The 15,442-nt window shown below is 40.8% G+C and overlaps 1 protein-coding gene across 2 annotated transcripts in view; it reads left to right on the forward strand.

Moving 5' to 3' along the window:
* ets1 (v-ets avian erythroblastosis virus E26 oncogene homolog 1) overlaps positions 1-15,442 on the forward strand; it is a 52,876-nt gene that overhangs the window by 24,011 nt on the left and 13,423 nt on the right. The gene's annotated exons all lie outside the window — the stretch shown is intronic.

Below are 15,442 nucleotides of genomic sequence, written 5' to 3' on the forward strand. Positions count from 1 at the left end.
GAGGTTTGCCTCGCTGCTGACCCTACTTGACTGGAACTCTTGGCTCGCTCCGGGGGCAATCCGGGGCTCATCCAGGGGAACGCCACAACTGTTGTCAGCTGTGTTTTAAGCTTCGTGGGTTTCACTCGTTTTGGGCTTTGTTTATTTTTAGGCGTTTGGATTATTTGCGCTCGGCTGCAGCTTTTTAACTCACTGCGCTTTTGCAGCTCAGGTGCTGTTTCTTCAAAGCAGCGTTTCTTTGTGTGCATCATGGAAAGTCGCGCCTGGCTTACCGCGTTAACCATCATCTCACTATCAAGACCGGTGTAGAGAACAGAAACAGTCATATCTCGCATGTTTTTTATTGCAGTGACGATCACAAACTCCAACTCAATCTAACTTGGGAAAAAATAATTTGTGCTAAAAGTTGGTTATAGTCCTTACAAGGCTTTGGGGTACTCTGTACTTGAAATTGCTGCATCCCCTTGTAGAAAAATAATTGAGTTTCATGATGGCATCGACCCAGAGGCCCAAATTTTAGAAGCTAAAGTAGGAGAAGGAAGTAGCCTGATAATACATTGGCCGGCCTGTCGCCTGGACAAAACTCCAAAGCTCAATTAGGTCTAAAACAGAAAAACATTGGTGGAGGTATTAACACATGCACTTTTTGGATTGCTTAAAGGGGACTTGTTCTGTGGCCAACTGGTTTCCCGGAACACCTGCAACCACAAGCTGCACATCCATATCTCTAATGGGCTAAAGTAGTTTATAGAGCACCATCCAGGAATATATTTTTATTCCTTAATGTGACAAGTGTGACGTTTGAGTTTACCCCAAGTTTCTCTGCTCTCTCTCGGGGAAGTAACTCAAAAAGTGGTCAGGGTCAAAGGTGCGTCCAACGAAGGCCAACATTCCGCTGAGTTTTTACTCCTCCGTTGAGTGGCCATGTCATCAATTCCTTGTAAAGCAAAGTTACAAGAGTGGAATATAACAATAATAATAATATAAAATAATATAATAATAGAACTTCTGAAGTCAAATACGATGTGCTCCGGTGCACTGCCAATTTGTTCACATTTGCTACAGAAAGAATTTACTGTAATTTCTCATGTATAGTGCGTCCTCAAGTATAATGCGCACCCTCAAAGTTGCCCTAAAAAAATCAAAAAAACCCTTCTAGCAATGTACAATGAGCACCACCAATTTGCTGCTATCCATATACTCAAAATACTTGGAATTATGTGTTCCCATTTTGCATGGTTTGTACATTTATTTTTTGTACTTTTATTGTTTTTCCCAAAGTTTCTGTACAACAATCATTAATAATAATCTTTGTGGATGTGCTGATGTAGCAGTAATATATATCTCGGGAGAGGCCACAGGACTTGCTTGTCCTGGTCCCTGTAGTTGACAGAACAGAATCCCTCAACTAAACTAAAATAGATGGTCAATGATGACATAATATTTTATTAATACTGTTGATAACTCGTATTACAGTTTTAAGAATTTTTTTTTTTGCATTAAATATTTGTGCATAGTGCAGTTTATCCACTATATTACACATCCAATCTGAAAAAGATTCATGCTAGCTACTTTTGGCGCATCGCTGTGGAACTCCTCATTCATGACTTGGTCCAGTCCCGCATTGCATCACGAACAGTGATCCCTTCTTGGTCTCAAAGCATCTGTGCCATCCATGGCGTTTGTGAGGAAGACATTTTTTGAATCCCAAGACTCTCGGTTCCCTTTATTCCTCATTATTGTCAGCGCTTTGAGGCAAAGCTCCACAGCGCTAATAGTGTAGCATGTTGCCGTCCATCCGGCTACAATATGTAGCAGCGCTTCCTCCATCCCTGGGAACTGCCAACATGCTTACCTCATTTCTGTTCCATATTAGTTTAATGTATGTAAATACATCCTTCCAGCCCACTCAGTTAACATGGATATTTAACTTCTAAAGTTGTCTATGGACACGGGGTACACCCTGAACTGGTTGCCAGCCAATCGCAGGGCACATGGAGACACAACAGTTGCACTTGGGCGCAATTTAGTCTCCAATCAATCCGTGTTTTTTGGAATGTGGGAAGAAAACCCACATAAGCACGGGGACAACATGCAAACTCCACAGAGGCGGGCTTAGGATTCGAACCCCGGTCCTCAGAACTGTGAGGCCAATGCTCTACAGCTCTGCCACCAAACACAAATATTTATGTCAAGATAATGAGGGTATGTTTTTAAATGGAAGGCCTTGGATTTCTTCATTTGCCGTTATTTTCCAATCTAATACTACTGAAGAAAGATGTCAAATCGGATTACTAAGTAAGTGAGTTGAAATTTCTCACTCCTTGGGGTCGGCAGTAACATCAGGGTTTAGCTGCAGGAAGGAATGTTACGAATGAGCATGCGACATGCATGGCGGCGTAGAGGACCGATGAGTCCAGACAGCCAACTTATCTGATCAAAACGCAATGTTTTATAAGGGGTGCGCCCAATCATTCGTCTCAAGAACTCGGCCTTCATAAACTCCTCCTGCTGTGACGTAGGAGCATAAAACCAGGAGGCGCTTCTCACTTTGGTACTGCCAGGAGTTTTTGCCAGACCAGTGTTGCATAAGATTCCGTTTTGCTTTGTTGTCACCGTGTCAGCACTTTTTGTAGCGCGCGCCGGGTAAAATATGCCAACGTCGGAGGGCACACGGCCGCCCGACAGCTGTGCAAACGTTTTGGTCGATCTGGGTTCCACTTGATGTGGTCTGTCAATGAATTGAGGCGTTTAAAGGTAGCGAGTCTTGAGTTTTTTTTCCCTTTATTATCGCATATGTTACAGTTTGTCATAGTTTGAACTAAATGGTTCACTGAATGAAAGCCTTTTAGTATCGGTCACAATGTCCCCTATACGTCATGTGTCACCCACAATCAATCAATTTGTCGATAAGACAGTAAACTCAGTCGGTTGAGTGGGAAGGGTGTAATTATGTAAAGCACAATAAACTCTTTGTCTTAATCGCTATCTCTAGGTATGTGTGCAAATAATAATGTGTTAAACTCTGAAAGCAGAAAAAAACAACACACCCACCTAATTGAGGCCGTGTTCACACTGCAGGTCAGCTCCAATTTTCTTGTCAAGATTTTTTTTCATGTCCACGGGAACAGAAGGTTTTTTTTTTTTTTTTTTTCTCCGTACCCAACCCAGGCGACTTTCGTCTGTAGATAGAAATCTGTGCGTCTGATGTGAATGCAGTGTGGACACATGAGTCACGCTCGTCCGACCTACACGTCATTAAAAGGCAACAAACCTCACCAATGTTTGACAAATGAGAAGTGCCACAAAAGCAATGGCGAAGGCGCGGAAAACAGTCAGTGGTGAAGATAAGATGCTCTAGAACTGATAATCTAAAAAAATGTTGGCTCCGTTGCACAAAATAACTTGAAATCGCCGCAACTGCGTCACGCTGAGACCTATACTGGGTTCCATATTTATTTCCATGAACACAATGCCTCATGTTTGTGCCCATTCACAATTTGAGGTCATTTTTTTCATATGTGTGACATCACAGCCGCATTCCTTCCACAGTAGAAGTTGCATTTTTTTCGTTTTTGACTAATGACATAAAGAGGAATGCGTTAAGCAAAAAATCCAAATTGGACATCATTCTCTGCACTGAGAACATGTAGCCATAATGTCGCAGCCTTTCGTAATCTTTTTCAAGATTCAGCTGTTTTGCTCAATTACAACAACTTCTCAAGAAATGAGGGGAAGTTTTTAAGACTTTGAGGTTTCATTATTGGTAACTGGCAAGAATATTAAGATTATCAATTATATATGTAATAATAAATAAGGCACGACTGTATCTTGCATTGTGATGAAGACTAAGCACTGTTTGAAAATATCCATTCAAACAAATTTGAATGGAAAATACTGCAAGTTTGTACAATGCCCCACCTTTATTTACAGTTCAATGATGCCGTTTTGTGGCATCAATTTGGCATTTCCTTCATTGCGTCCTCACTCGTCTGCCATCTTGCCCGTATAAACATGTAATCATTACACCGAGTCTGCCTGATCTTAGTTTCTCTCATGACTACAAGCCTTAATCATTGCTTGTAAAACTTAGTCATAAAGCGAGGAGTGTTACGCCAACAGTCTGCTAAATAGCAAGCATATGGTGTGAGCCAGGGGAAGGGGCTGCGGGGGTTGAAAGAGCCAAAGATCTTGCAAGGTGTGGCCAGCTACAACAATTCTGTCCACTTATCAATATGCTAAAAGTTAAGATGAGAACTGTCGCCCTGGTCTCTACTCACACATAGCACAACTGAAACACTAGAGAACACTGGAGAGAAAATAGTGGTGTGAAAAACTGTTTGTCCCCCTTCCTTTGCATGTTTGTCACTTTTAAATGTGTGCAATCCTAAAGTAAATAATAACTATCACTCATAGACAAAACTACTAATCACAAAATGCAGTTTTTAAATGGTTTGTACATAGCCGTGTGTGGGGAAAAAAACGATTGCCCCCAATGTCATGACATAACTGTGGTTTCTCATACCTGAGAGTCCAACTTCTCTAGCCACACCCAGGCCTGAGTCTATCACACCCGCTCTCGGTCAAGAAATGACTTAAATATGGACCTGAAAGTGACTAAACAAACAAGAAAAAGAAATCCTCAAAAGGTATAAATCATGCCGAGATCTCAAGAAATTGAGGAGCAAATGTAAAAGAAAGATTGAGATCTATCAATGTGGAAAAAATGTTCCAGAACCATTTCTAAAGCTTTGGAATTCCAGCCACTCAAAGTGAGCACCATTATCCACAAATTGCATAAACACTGAACACTTGGTGAAACGTCCCAGGAGTGGCCGGCCGATCAAAATTGCCCCAAAAGCGTACCAAAGACTTATCTAAGAGCTCAAAAAAGACCCCACAATAACATCCAAAGTAGTACAGGGCTCACTTCCCTTCCCATGAATCCTCCATAAGAATGGGACGGGTCAAAAATGGGCCGCATGGTAGAGTTCCAAGACGAAAACCACTGCTGAGCAAAGCGAACATTAAGGTTCATCTCAATTTTTACCAGAAGACATCTTGAGGATCCCCAAGGCTTTTTGGGAGCTATTTTGGGAAAATCTGGTGAGACAAACGTGCCAGGCGCAAAAGAATATCAGAAAAAGAAAATTGTACTTAGTGTAAAATATGGTGGTGTTAGTGGGGCTGTTTGGTAGACTCGCTGTAATAAATGGAACCATTAATTCTGCTGTCTACCCAAAAATGAGAGCGTATCCAGCCATCATTTCTTGACCTCGAGGTAAAACAAACTTTAATTCTGTAGCAGGGAAATGAGTGAAAACATACCAGCATGTCCACCTCTGAATGGCTGAAGAAAAACAAAATGAAGACTTTGGAGTGGCCTAGTCAAAGTCATGACCTGAATCCTATTGAGAGCTTGTGTTGGAAAAAAGACAATTTATGCTCTAAAACCCTCAAATGTTGCTGAATTACAACAATTCTGCAAAGATGATTGGGTCGAATTTCCTCCACAGCTCTTTAAGAGACTCATTGCATGTTTCCCCAACCACTTTTAAAAACTGCATTTTTTTCCCCACTAGTTTTTGACGAGTATGAAAATTTGATGAGGAAATGTTTATTGTGACAAAGAAACCAGGAAGGAGCAAAGACTTTCACACCTCTACGTGCCTTGGAAGACTAACTTCAACTAGTTTTTGTTACTTTTTCAAATGGTTTACACACATTGGTTTCACAGCTTTGTAGTCAGCCCTTTGTGTCTTTATACCAGGAATTCATATTTTGTAATCCCTGATTCACGACACTTCTGAGCAATTTCAATGTGGCTGGCAGGTTTTTGGCCAACACAGGTGAGATATCTTTTTATAGAATAAGTCTTGTGCTTAACTCAACATGGGTCTTTTATGATTTTGTTGTTTCTGCTTCATGGCTCCACGATGAGGCATGGTTTATTCTATAATAAAGTCTCAGAATGTTTGTCCACTGTCTAGGAAGACAGCTGGTTTGTTTCACCGCTCGGGCCCACGGTGCTCATTCTGTTAGCTCTGTAAATTCCGGATTTTGTTCTCGTTTTGTATTTTGTAAGAGCTTTCTGGACGGCGCTTGCCCACAGTAAGTAATCTTTTTGGCAGAAGGTGAGCAAATGGGCTCTTACAATGACAATCGTGCACATGGTGCTTAGTCCTCACCCATGTAAGTGGTTAGTAGTAAACAACAGAAGTTATGCAAATAAGGCAGCGTGAAAAAGCTGCCATGAGTACAGTAATAAGGAGGAGGAAAATACTTTTCACGTAGCCCTGGAGGCCAATGAATGGAGTGTTTTATATTCCTTTTTAAATATAGCGTTGCTATTTTGACAGAGGACATGCATTCGTAAATGGCAGAACACATTATCAAGTATTTTTGTGTTATAACGATCATAAAGAATGTGTACACGGTGTTATTTTCTCAAGTTCAGTCACATTACTAACCAAAGTCTTCTTTCAATTCAGCAAAGGCTATTCAAAAGACTTTTTTTTTTTTTTTTTTTTCTTTTGAGGTGTGTTTAATTTCTTTTAATTACTAACTATAGGCCTGGCATGCATTATAAACTTTTTTTTTTTAGGTCCGTATGAACAGGGATTGTTTGGACAAATTTGTCATATGTTCATTCCTAAAACCTAAACTGCTGCATATAAACAAACTTCAATTCAATAGATTGTTGTAAATGTAAGATGTATTGACCTCTTGAGCAAATTCTGTTTATGAGCCGTTTGTCCACATAATGGGCAACAGTCAATTGTGCTCGAGGAGAAAAGCCTCTGGCTCATTACCAGTAGTTGTTTTTTTTAATGCATACTATGGTCAGGTGGTCATATTATGAGTCAACAGGCAACAATCTAACAGAAGATGGTCATTTGTTTCCATCATGACCAGTCATACTGGTCGTGTTATGCTAGTATTAACACCCCCCCCCCCCTTCCAACAAACACACTTTGATGGGATGAATCATAAAGAGACAAGACGAAGCAGATTTTATCTTCAATGATAAGTTCAACTCAAACCCGTCTCCAATTGCAAAACACAGTTGTAAATTTCCACTGGTCTGCCGGACTTGTTTTTAAACTTTTATGAGCTCAGCTGGTCGGGTTCAAGAAGACCCAAATTAATCTTAAAGCAAGGCAAACTGAGGGATTTTGCCAAATGTTTTAATGCTCCTAATAGCCACAGAGTGTACACCGAGCCTAAAATAGAAAAGTCGTAAATCATATGGCGCTGAAGCCATTTTTGCTACTTCGGTCACTTTTGGCCACATTAGAGGGATGTAAGAAAGATGGGTGATGTACATTAGTGCTTGTAAAACAGGTGGAATGTTAAGCATGCAGGATGAAAACAGTGTACTATGGGAGAGGCATTTATCAAGTATCCATCTGTAGCCCATAGCTTGCCTCTTGCACATGCATACTTTCCCACCACTATGAGAAGGCCCTCGGCCAGACACGCAAAAAAACAGTTGAACGTTACACATTTAATACAGGGTATTGGAGTTTGAGTATTATATTGAAACAGCTAATTATTTTAGGGATGACATACCGTAATTTCTCAAATAATGCACAAATTTTCCCCAAAATATTTTCAAAAAGTTAATAGAGCGCATTATATTTAGGTAAGGATTAAAAATAAAAACTACAATCACATTGTACATAGACACAGGTACATTATGGGATTAAAAAAAAGTATACCTATACATTTCGATATGATACTATGTTACACATTTTATATATACTACAGTAATATGCGCCCCCAACCGGACCTCTATGACCTCCTCAGCGAGCTTGCAGTTTACGATTGTTAGTGTAGCATACTTGTTGCTACTGGACCAAAGTTCAGAAACGACTGCCCATGAGTTTGTTTTAACTTAAAGTAGGGCAAAAAATGTCGACTACAACGGTTAGTTGTGGACCTGCTTTTAAATGAAATGTGTCATCACTCGTGCTGATGATGCCACCAACCTGGAAGTTGCGCCGCAGTTCGCCTCAATGGCTTCAGGTGGGTATCAAAACAACGTGAGGTCTAACTACGTAATAAGAGTGTCATGGGGACATTAAAAAAGTCGGGAGCGCTCACAATTGAAATGCGCGCTTTTTTTTACGCTCGTTTCTGCATAGTTTGAGCTCATGTTGTTTTGATAGCCACCTGACGCCATAGTGAGAGATGCTACAAATTGGAGCTGAACGGAGGGGGAGAGGTTGCGCTGCACAATCCAAACTCTTGGGATTAAAAAGAAGTTTCAAGTCGTCAATGATGAGTTCCACAGTGATGCACCAAAGTTAGCTGCCATGGATCTTTTACTTAACAAAATATAAATACAGTGCATTCCTAATATTATGATCATATGGGTAGCGACAAATTGCTGATGCGCTTTGTACATTGGTAGAAGGGTTTTCCAGGTTTTAGGTCAACTTTGGGGGTGCGCATTATACTTGAGGACGCATTATACTCGAGAAATTACGGTAATCTTTTTTTAATGTTTTAAACTTCTTTCTTGAAAATAGACTGTTGTATAGATCAGAATAAAGATGTGATCTCGACAGTGAAGATAGAGTTGTGGCCGCACCAGGGAGGGGTCTGTAGGGTAGCTATTCATAGCTGTTGTGATGGATGACTTAGGACTGCATATGAATCGAATAGCCCCTCTTTTGATTGCAACTTCAATGACTTTGATGCAATTAATCAGCCAAATTCTTCAACTCGTTGAATAACTGACGCATATCCTCTATTTCAAACAGTATTATTTTTTTACAGTGGCAAAATGGATAGGTAAAGAAACCCAAAATTGAAGTTTCCTCTCATGTGCCGCATGTTTAATTTTCTTCCTCAACCAATACTAAAAAAATACACCATTACATAAGGTACCTGGAATGTTTCATTTTAGATGGGGGGAAAATGGGCCATTTTTTATGAAAAAAAGAAGAAAAAACCCTCAACATGCAGAGTAAACTGTTTGTCAGATATGTCGTCTGTTTGGTTTAATGCCCAAACAGTTCCCACAGCGCATCCCCTGTTTGTTTACAATACTGACGGAGCCTGGACTCGAACCACCTGCATTCTGCACTGGAACACTTGAATGTCACATTCATTTTTTCCTGCTTAGTGTGGGAATATGCCTCAGGAGAATTTTTAGTACTGAATTTACAAGGCCGACATTTGCACTATCCCGAGACTGCCCTCTGTACTGTGGGACAATTTGGTAACACACCAATTTTATTTTTATTTTATTTTTGTGTTTGTTAATCAATGTAACTGTCCAATTGAAGTTTTTAACACACGGATGTGTTTTATTTTGCCTAATGATGTCCCCACTATATTAGTTTTTAATGTACATATTTTATATTTGATTTCCTCTGTGAATATCACCATTACATTTTGACCTGCCATTGTGACCTTAAATAACAACAGTACAATTTCAAAATAGCTACAAAAATATTGCATGTAATAAAGTGTAAAAGGTTTTCTGCTCTCTCTTTAAAGTTCCACTTTAGAAAATCATTATTAGCATTGAAAAGAGAAAACTGAACACTTATACTCTCTATCTTTAAAATCCAAAGACCAAGTCCGAAACCTTGGTCTTCTGATTGATTTTGACCTGACTTTCAACAATCATATCAAATCAATCACAAAAACTGCCTTCTACCATCTGAAGAACATATCTAGAGTGAAGTCTTGTATGTGTCAAGCAGACCCGGAAAAGCTCATCCATGCTTTTATCTCAAATAGACTTGACTACTGTAATGGTCTTCTGACTGGACTCCACAAAAAGAGTATTAAACAGCTGCAGCTCATTCAGAATGCTGCAGCTCGCATTCTTACCAAAACAAAGTCGTCAAAGCATATAACTCCAATCCTAAAGTCCTTGCACTGGGTTCCAGTCATCTTTAGAATAGATTTTAAAGTTCTGCTACTGGTCTATAAATCACTAAATGATTTAGGTCCTGAATACATGAAAGAAATGCTTACGGGGTACAAACCCAGTCGAGCTCTGAGATCGACTGGCTCGGGTCAAATAGTGGAGCGCAGAGTCCAAAGCAAACATGGTGAAGCAGCATTTAGCGATTATGCTGCACACAAATGAAAGAAGTTGCCAACAGAGGTGAGGTCAGCCCCAAGTGAGAATGTTTTTGAAATCCAGGTTGAAAACTCTTCTTTTTCCTCGTGCTTTTTAGATTACATCCACTTTTTGGACTGTATGCGGTTTTAACTGTCTTTGTTTAAATTTTTTGCTTGTCATTTTTATTGTTTTTATCCAGTTTAAAATGTTTTATCTCTTTGTTTTCAAATGCCTTTAATCATGTAAAGCACATTGAGTTACCTCGTGTATAAAATGCGCTATACAAATAAATTTGCTTTGCTTTTGAGCTATCTCTCACAAGCTGTAACTGATGCAAATAATGATTTTTGGAAAATATTAGCATCTCATTTCTATAAAACTACTGTATGCACTTTTGGTGGTTAAAATCTTGCGAGTTTTCACAAAATAATTTCATATGTGACAAATGTCTGTGGTCTGCACTCTCAGGCTATATTTGTTTTACCCAAAGTATAAAAAATAAGAAGGGTGACGCAGTGTGAAAAGTGTATTCCTGAAACTTGAGGCACACCTAAACCACAGGCCTTTTCACACATTGAAGACTCACAACACTCCGCATAAGCAGTTACACAAGCAAATTGGCAACCAAATCATGCTGAAAGTATTTCGTTTCCCCACTTACCGCAAAGAAAAAAAGTACCTTTCAACTATTGGTGAAAATATGTTCAGAATCTTGTAGCGTTAAGGGCATAGAGTTAAGCACCAACGGTAGCACTACCACATCATAATCTAATGTGATTTGAGAGTCTGAAGGGAGAGCATATAGGAAATAGAAGGACAGTATGGCAGCCGTGCTGTATTAGTCTCACTTATTGTGTACTTCGGTTGCCGGCGTGTCTGCGGTGGTGAAGATTCGGGACAACTCCAATTTCATTGCCAAAGACAGATGTCAGCAGGAATGGCCTCATGCCACACAGCCTCTGTACACCACCACAGGCTTGTGCTCCAACAGGGCAGCCAAAAGCCAGTGGTTGCTGTCTAAGAATAAAACTACTGTTTCAGCATCATGATCTGTGCAGGAGGGACGGTCCTGGTTTGTGTATCAGATATTGCCAACACTGTCCCACGTTAGGAGAAATCTGGTCTTCGTGTTGGTTTGAGCTGGTTCTATACTTCTATTCCGGGTCCTTGTTACTAAGACGGAAATCTAAACAGCTGTCTGAACAAGCAGCCCTCTCAACACCAGACTGCCACACCAGCCTCCTCCTCTCACTCCATGACTGCCCTCAGCCGGCACTTCGTCACTGTGGTGCTGAATAGGCCCCGTGCATATCTATGGCGTGTATTGGTCCTTGGTCTCAGACCAAATGTCCCGATATCTGTTCTCCCAGATAAGCCTCAGGTAGGCAGTGTGGGTAGGGAGATGTGCCTTAAAGTGACAATTGGAAGGTTTTGGCATAAAGTCAAGGCACCTCTTCCTTTTTTCCTGCCTTAGCTAGTACTGTATTCTTGGGATATATTCAGAAACACCTTAGTGGATTATCTAAAGTATCTGACCTTTACCTGAACCCACAACTCACCTGACTACCCACAGGAAGTGACCATTTAGTAACAGGAAATTGACTGTTTTTTTTTTCAAGACGAAAGACGAGCATGTAGAAAGCCTTATTTCATCATTACCTCATCTCCCTCCCCCCCCCACCCCCCACGTCTGCTCCTCACACCACCACACAACCATTCACTGAATAAACTCTCCAGGGCTAATTATAGTGCACTTGCATGATAAAAAGCATATTGTCCCATTGTACTGGGTTTGGTTTCATGCAGTGCTTGTGTCATTGCATCACAAGAGTGGAGGCTGGAGTTTGGGCTTTATGAATGAAGCGAGTCTCCAACAGAGGCTGAGAGATGGCACTGATCCCACAGTGATGTCACACTGCAGACAGAAAAGTGAGGGAGCCTTGAGACCTCCCGTTCATGGGATCAGATTACAGGCTGGTGACTCATCCCCCATACTTAGCGGTCCTGAAGCACCCACCTTCCCAGGATATTCCCTGATTATCCTATTCAACCCGGCCCGGCTCTCGCCTCTTGTAGACCCAAAGACTGAAAAAAAAAAAAAAAAAAAAAAAAAAACGCTCTGGTTTTTAGGCTGTTAGTTCAGGTGTTAATGTTTTTAGTTCAGCAGCATTTAACTCCTTACCAGAACCTTCGGCGGTTTTTGGGATTGGGCTGGAACTGTGAACGTGTACAGTTAGTTTGTGAGACTCCCTTTGGGAAAGCAGCACAGTCAGTAGCCTGCCCATTACTCATACTCTCTATTGGTGAGAGGGATGTTTATCAATGCCCAAATAACCGATTCCCATCTCAGAATAGCCGACATACAAAATGAGACCTTTCTGTATGGTCGACAATGTATTTTCCACCCCGAGTCTTGAAAGAGCCACTCCTATGTTTTTTTTTTTTAAAGCTAAGTGGATAGAGTGGAAAGTGATGACTTGTGGATGCGGGAACTTGCTTGACCATTGTGTTTCTAATGGGACTTTTAGGCAGTGAAATCCTATCAGGGCATTACTGACTAGATACAGCCTAGAATGATGCTAGCTCTGCCTCTTTCACTAATGGACGCAGACTGCACATTAGCTCGGCCGCAGATATGTTTCGTATGGATCATTCTCAGCGATGATGGCGCTAGTACCATTAAGTTGTTTGCTGTATGTTCTCTGCACTAGCGTCGCCTTGATAATGCAAGTCACAAAGGCTCGACAAATGAAGGAGCTCGCCCAATTGCGGTAGGGTTGTCCAAAATGTCTGTGACTAGCTCTTTTTTTGTGCGTGTGGGACTCCTAATATAACAGACACAGGAAAGTTAACAATTTATTAACCATAACCACATCGGTATGTGTTATTCAGCCAGAGAGACACTTGAGCATGCAGCCTATGAGCAAATGTACTTGATTGACTTGGTGTTTTGGCTGTCCTTAGAGCCTTCAGTCGACACGCCCAACACAGTCCTGCAGCTCAAGAGTGGACTTTTGTTTTTGATACATGATCATATTATTTTTTGTTTCTGTTTTTTAAATTTCATTCATATTTGGCCAGTGTTTTTTTAATTTATTTATTCATTGATTATATACTCTTTGGTGTGTCATTAAGACTTTTTTTTTTTACCTCTTTCTTCCATCTGTGAGTAAATACTACAGACGCTAAATCCCCAGTTGCTAATGTTGTCATTATTGCCTTTACTAATGTCATTGTTTATTACAGGACTAATGAGGGATTATCTTCTTCATTATCCAATTACAAATAGACACAAAATAAATCCCTCTCATTTCAATTTACGCTCATCATAGCTCATGTTTCGTGTTATAGCATCTCTTAGTGTTGTGTCCTTGGAGGATTTTTTTTTGTCAAAGTGGGTTCAAGTCTTCAATGGCAAGTTACAAGTCGCAACAGCTAAGTGATTCATATATTCATACATTATACTTAAAAAATTATGATCGTCAACTTAGGCGCTCTATAGTGACTTTTCTTTTCAAGACACAGGGAGTCCTCGGTCTACGACCGAGATCCGTTCCTACACTAACGACATAACCTGAATTTTGGCGTAAATCGTATTTCACCGTTCAAGTCAAAGTTTACGGTGACGGCTGGAGCACTGCTGAGAGTTCCAGACTTGGTCGAGATGTCAGCGAGTGGTCATTGGCAGGCATGAAGCGTACGGTGCTTTGTCGCGCCGCTATCGGATGAAACCAGCACCCCAGTGGAGATGTCTGAACATGTGGGTTTGGTGCTGTTATGACAAGTTTGCCTTCCTGCTGGGCTTTCTATGAACTCAGTTAAAGCAAGCAGCAGTTACGAATAATTAGCTCTTTTTTTTAGCTACAAATAACAATTTGCATAAATTGCACATAATCTTTAACATGTAATTCAGTTTGGACTTGACCACCACTGAAACACCCAACATTAAATTTTTTGCCATCCCTTCTCTGGCTGACCAATCCACCCCCTCATCTCACACCAACCAGAAATCTGCGGAATACAATTGTTTGTTTAAACGTACATGCCCTGTGATTGGCTAGAAACTGGTTCAGGATGAAGCCTGACTCCTGCCCGAAGATAGCTAAGCTAGGCTCTAGCACTCCTGCAACTCCTGTGAGCATAAGCGGTAAGGAAAATGGGTGGGCACTTGAATTGTTCAGCAATGAAAGTTGTTTTAGCAAACAACCGTCCCAGTGTAAAGGCTAATAACATAACACTAGAGCTGTCCCACAATCTAAACAATATAACAGATCAGAAAGTCAGGAAAAGTGATTTAAAACCCATTTTTTCATCAAAATAAATGCAGCTAAATTTTTTTGCATTATTTCTTTTATCAATCATGACGTCAGTACTGCACAAATGTAAACCTGTGAATTGATGATACGGCTTCAGAGCAGTCAAAATCTAGTTAAACTGTAACTCCTGTACCGCACTGACTCAACTTATCAGCTAAGATGACTCGATCTCTGACTACCAGTAAATGGAACACATTGTACCAGTCTTGGTTCTTTAAATAATCATGGCTACCCTTTGGAGATTAATTAGATTTTTTTTTCTTTTTTTAATTACTGATTTGTCGAGTATTTGTCCAGTTAATTTTTTGCAGCCCGTCCTGGTAAATGTGATGGCCTCTGGGTCTTGCCCATTGTCCCTTTTATCATCTCCCTTGTTGGCCTGTGTGTCCCGCACTTCTTTTAGTCTGGTCAATCTAATTAGATGAGCGCGAGTTATCAGGCACTGTTTAAAGGCATCAAAGGGAGTTCTGTTCCCGACTGGGTGCCCACTGGCTGTGAGCAGAGAACAGTGAGCATAGTGTCTGACTGAGACCCTCAAGACAGCTTACAACCCCCAACTTGGCTTGCCCTCGCCGACAGCCTAGATGACATCATCACCTCATCTCTTGACCTTTAATCCTTCTCAGGGTTTGACCCCTTGCTTGGTCTGGCAACAGTAGGTCCACTGTGTCGCGGCAACATTGTAGGAGGGCTAAAACGGGGTCATGGTGTCACTGATGGGCACCAGGCATTACTGCCTCCCCACCCCACCCACATCTGAAGGTATGGGCGGTACAGTTTAGCTTTTGGAGAAATTGGGCGGGGTGAGGGGTACTCATTTATTTCTACGTAGTACACAAGGTGAAAAATATTTGCTTCAGGAGACATTTTAGGCATTGTGTGTCCTGCCGAGGACAATGCTTCATCAAATTCAGTTTAGGGTTCATTTTTTTAATGTAATATTGTTACAGTCGGGGCTCTGTTTGCAATGGAAGACTTTTCTTGACTGAGCACAGTTTTTGACATTAACTGTGTCTTTTGCTGGATTATGTGGTTACCA

The sequence above is a fragment of the Syngnathoides biaculeatus genome, chromosome 8 (genome assembly GCF_019802595.1).
Source record: "Syngnathoides biaculeatus isolate LvHL_M chromosome 8, ASM1980259v1, whole genome shotgun sequence".
NCBI lineage: Eukaryota > Metazoa > Chordata > Actinopteri > Syngnathiformes > Syngnathidae > Syngnathoides > Syngnathoides biaculeatus.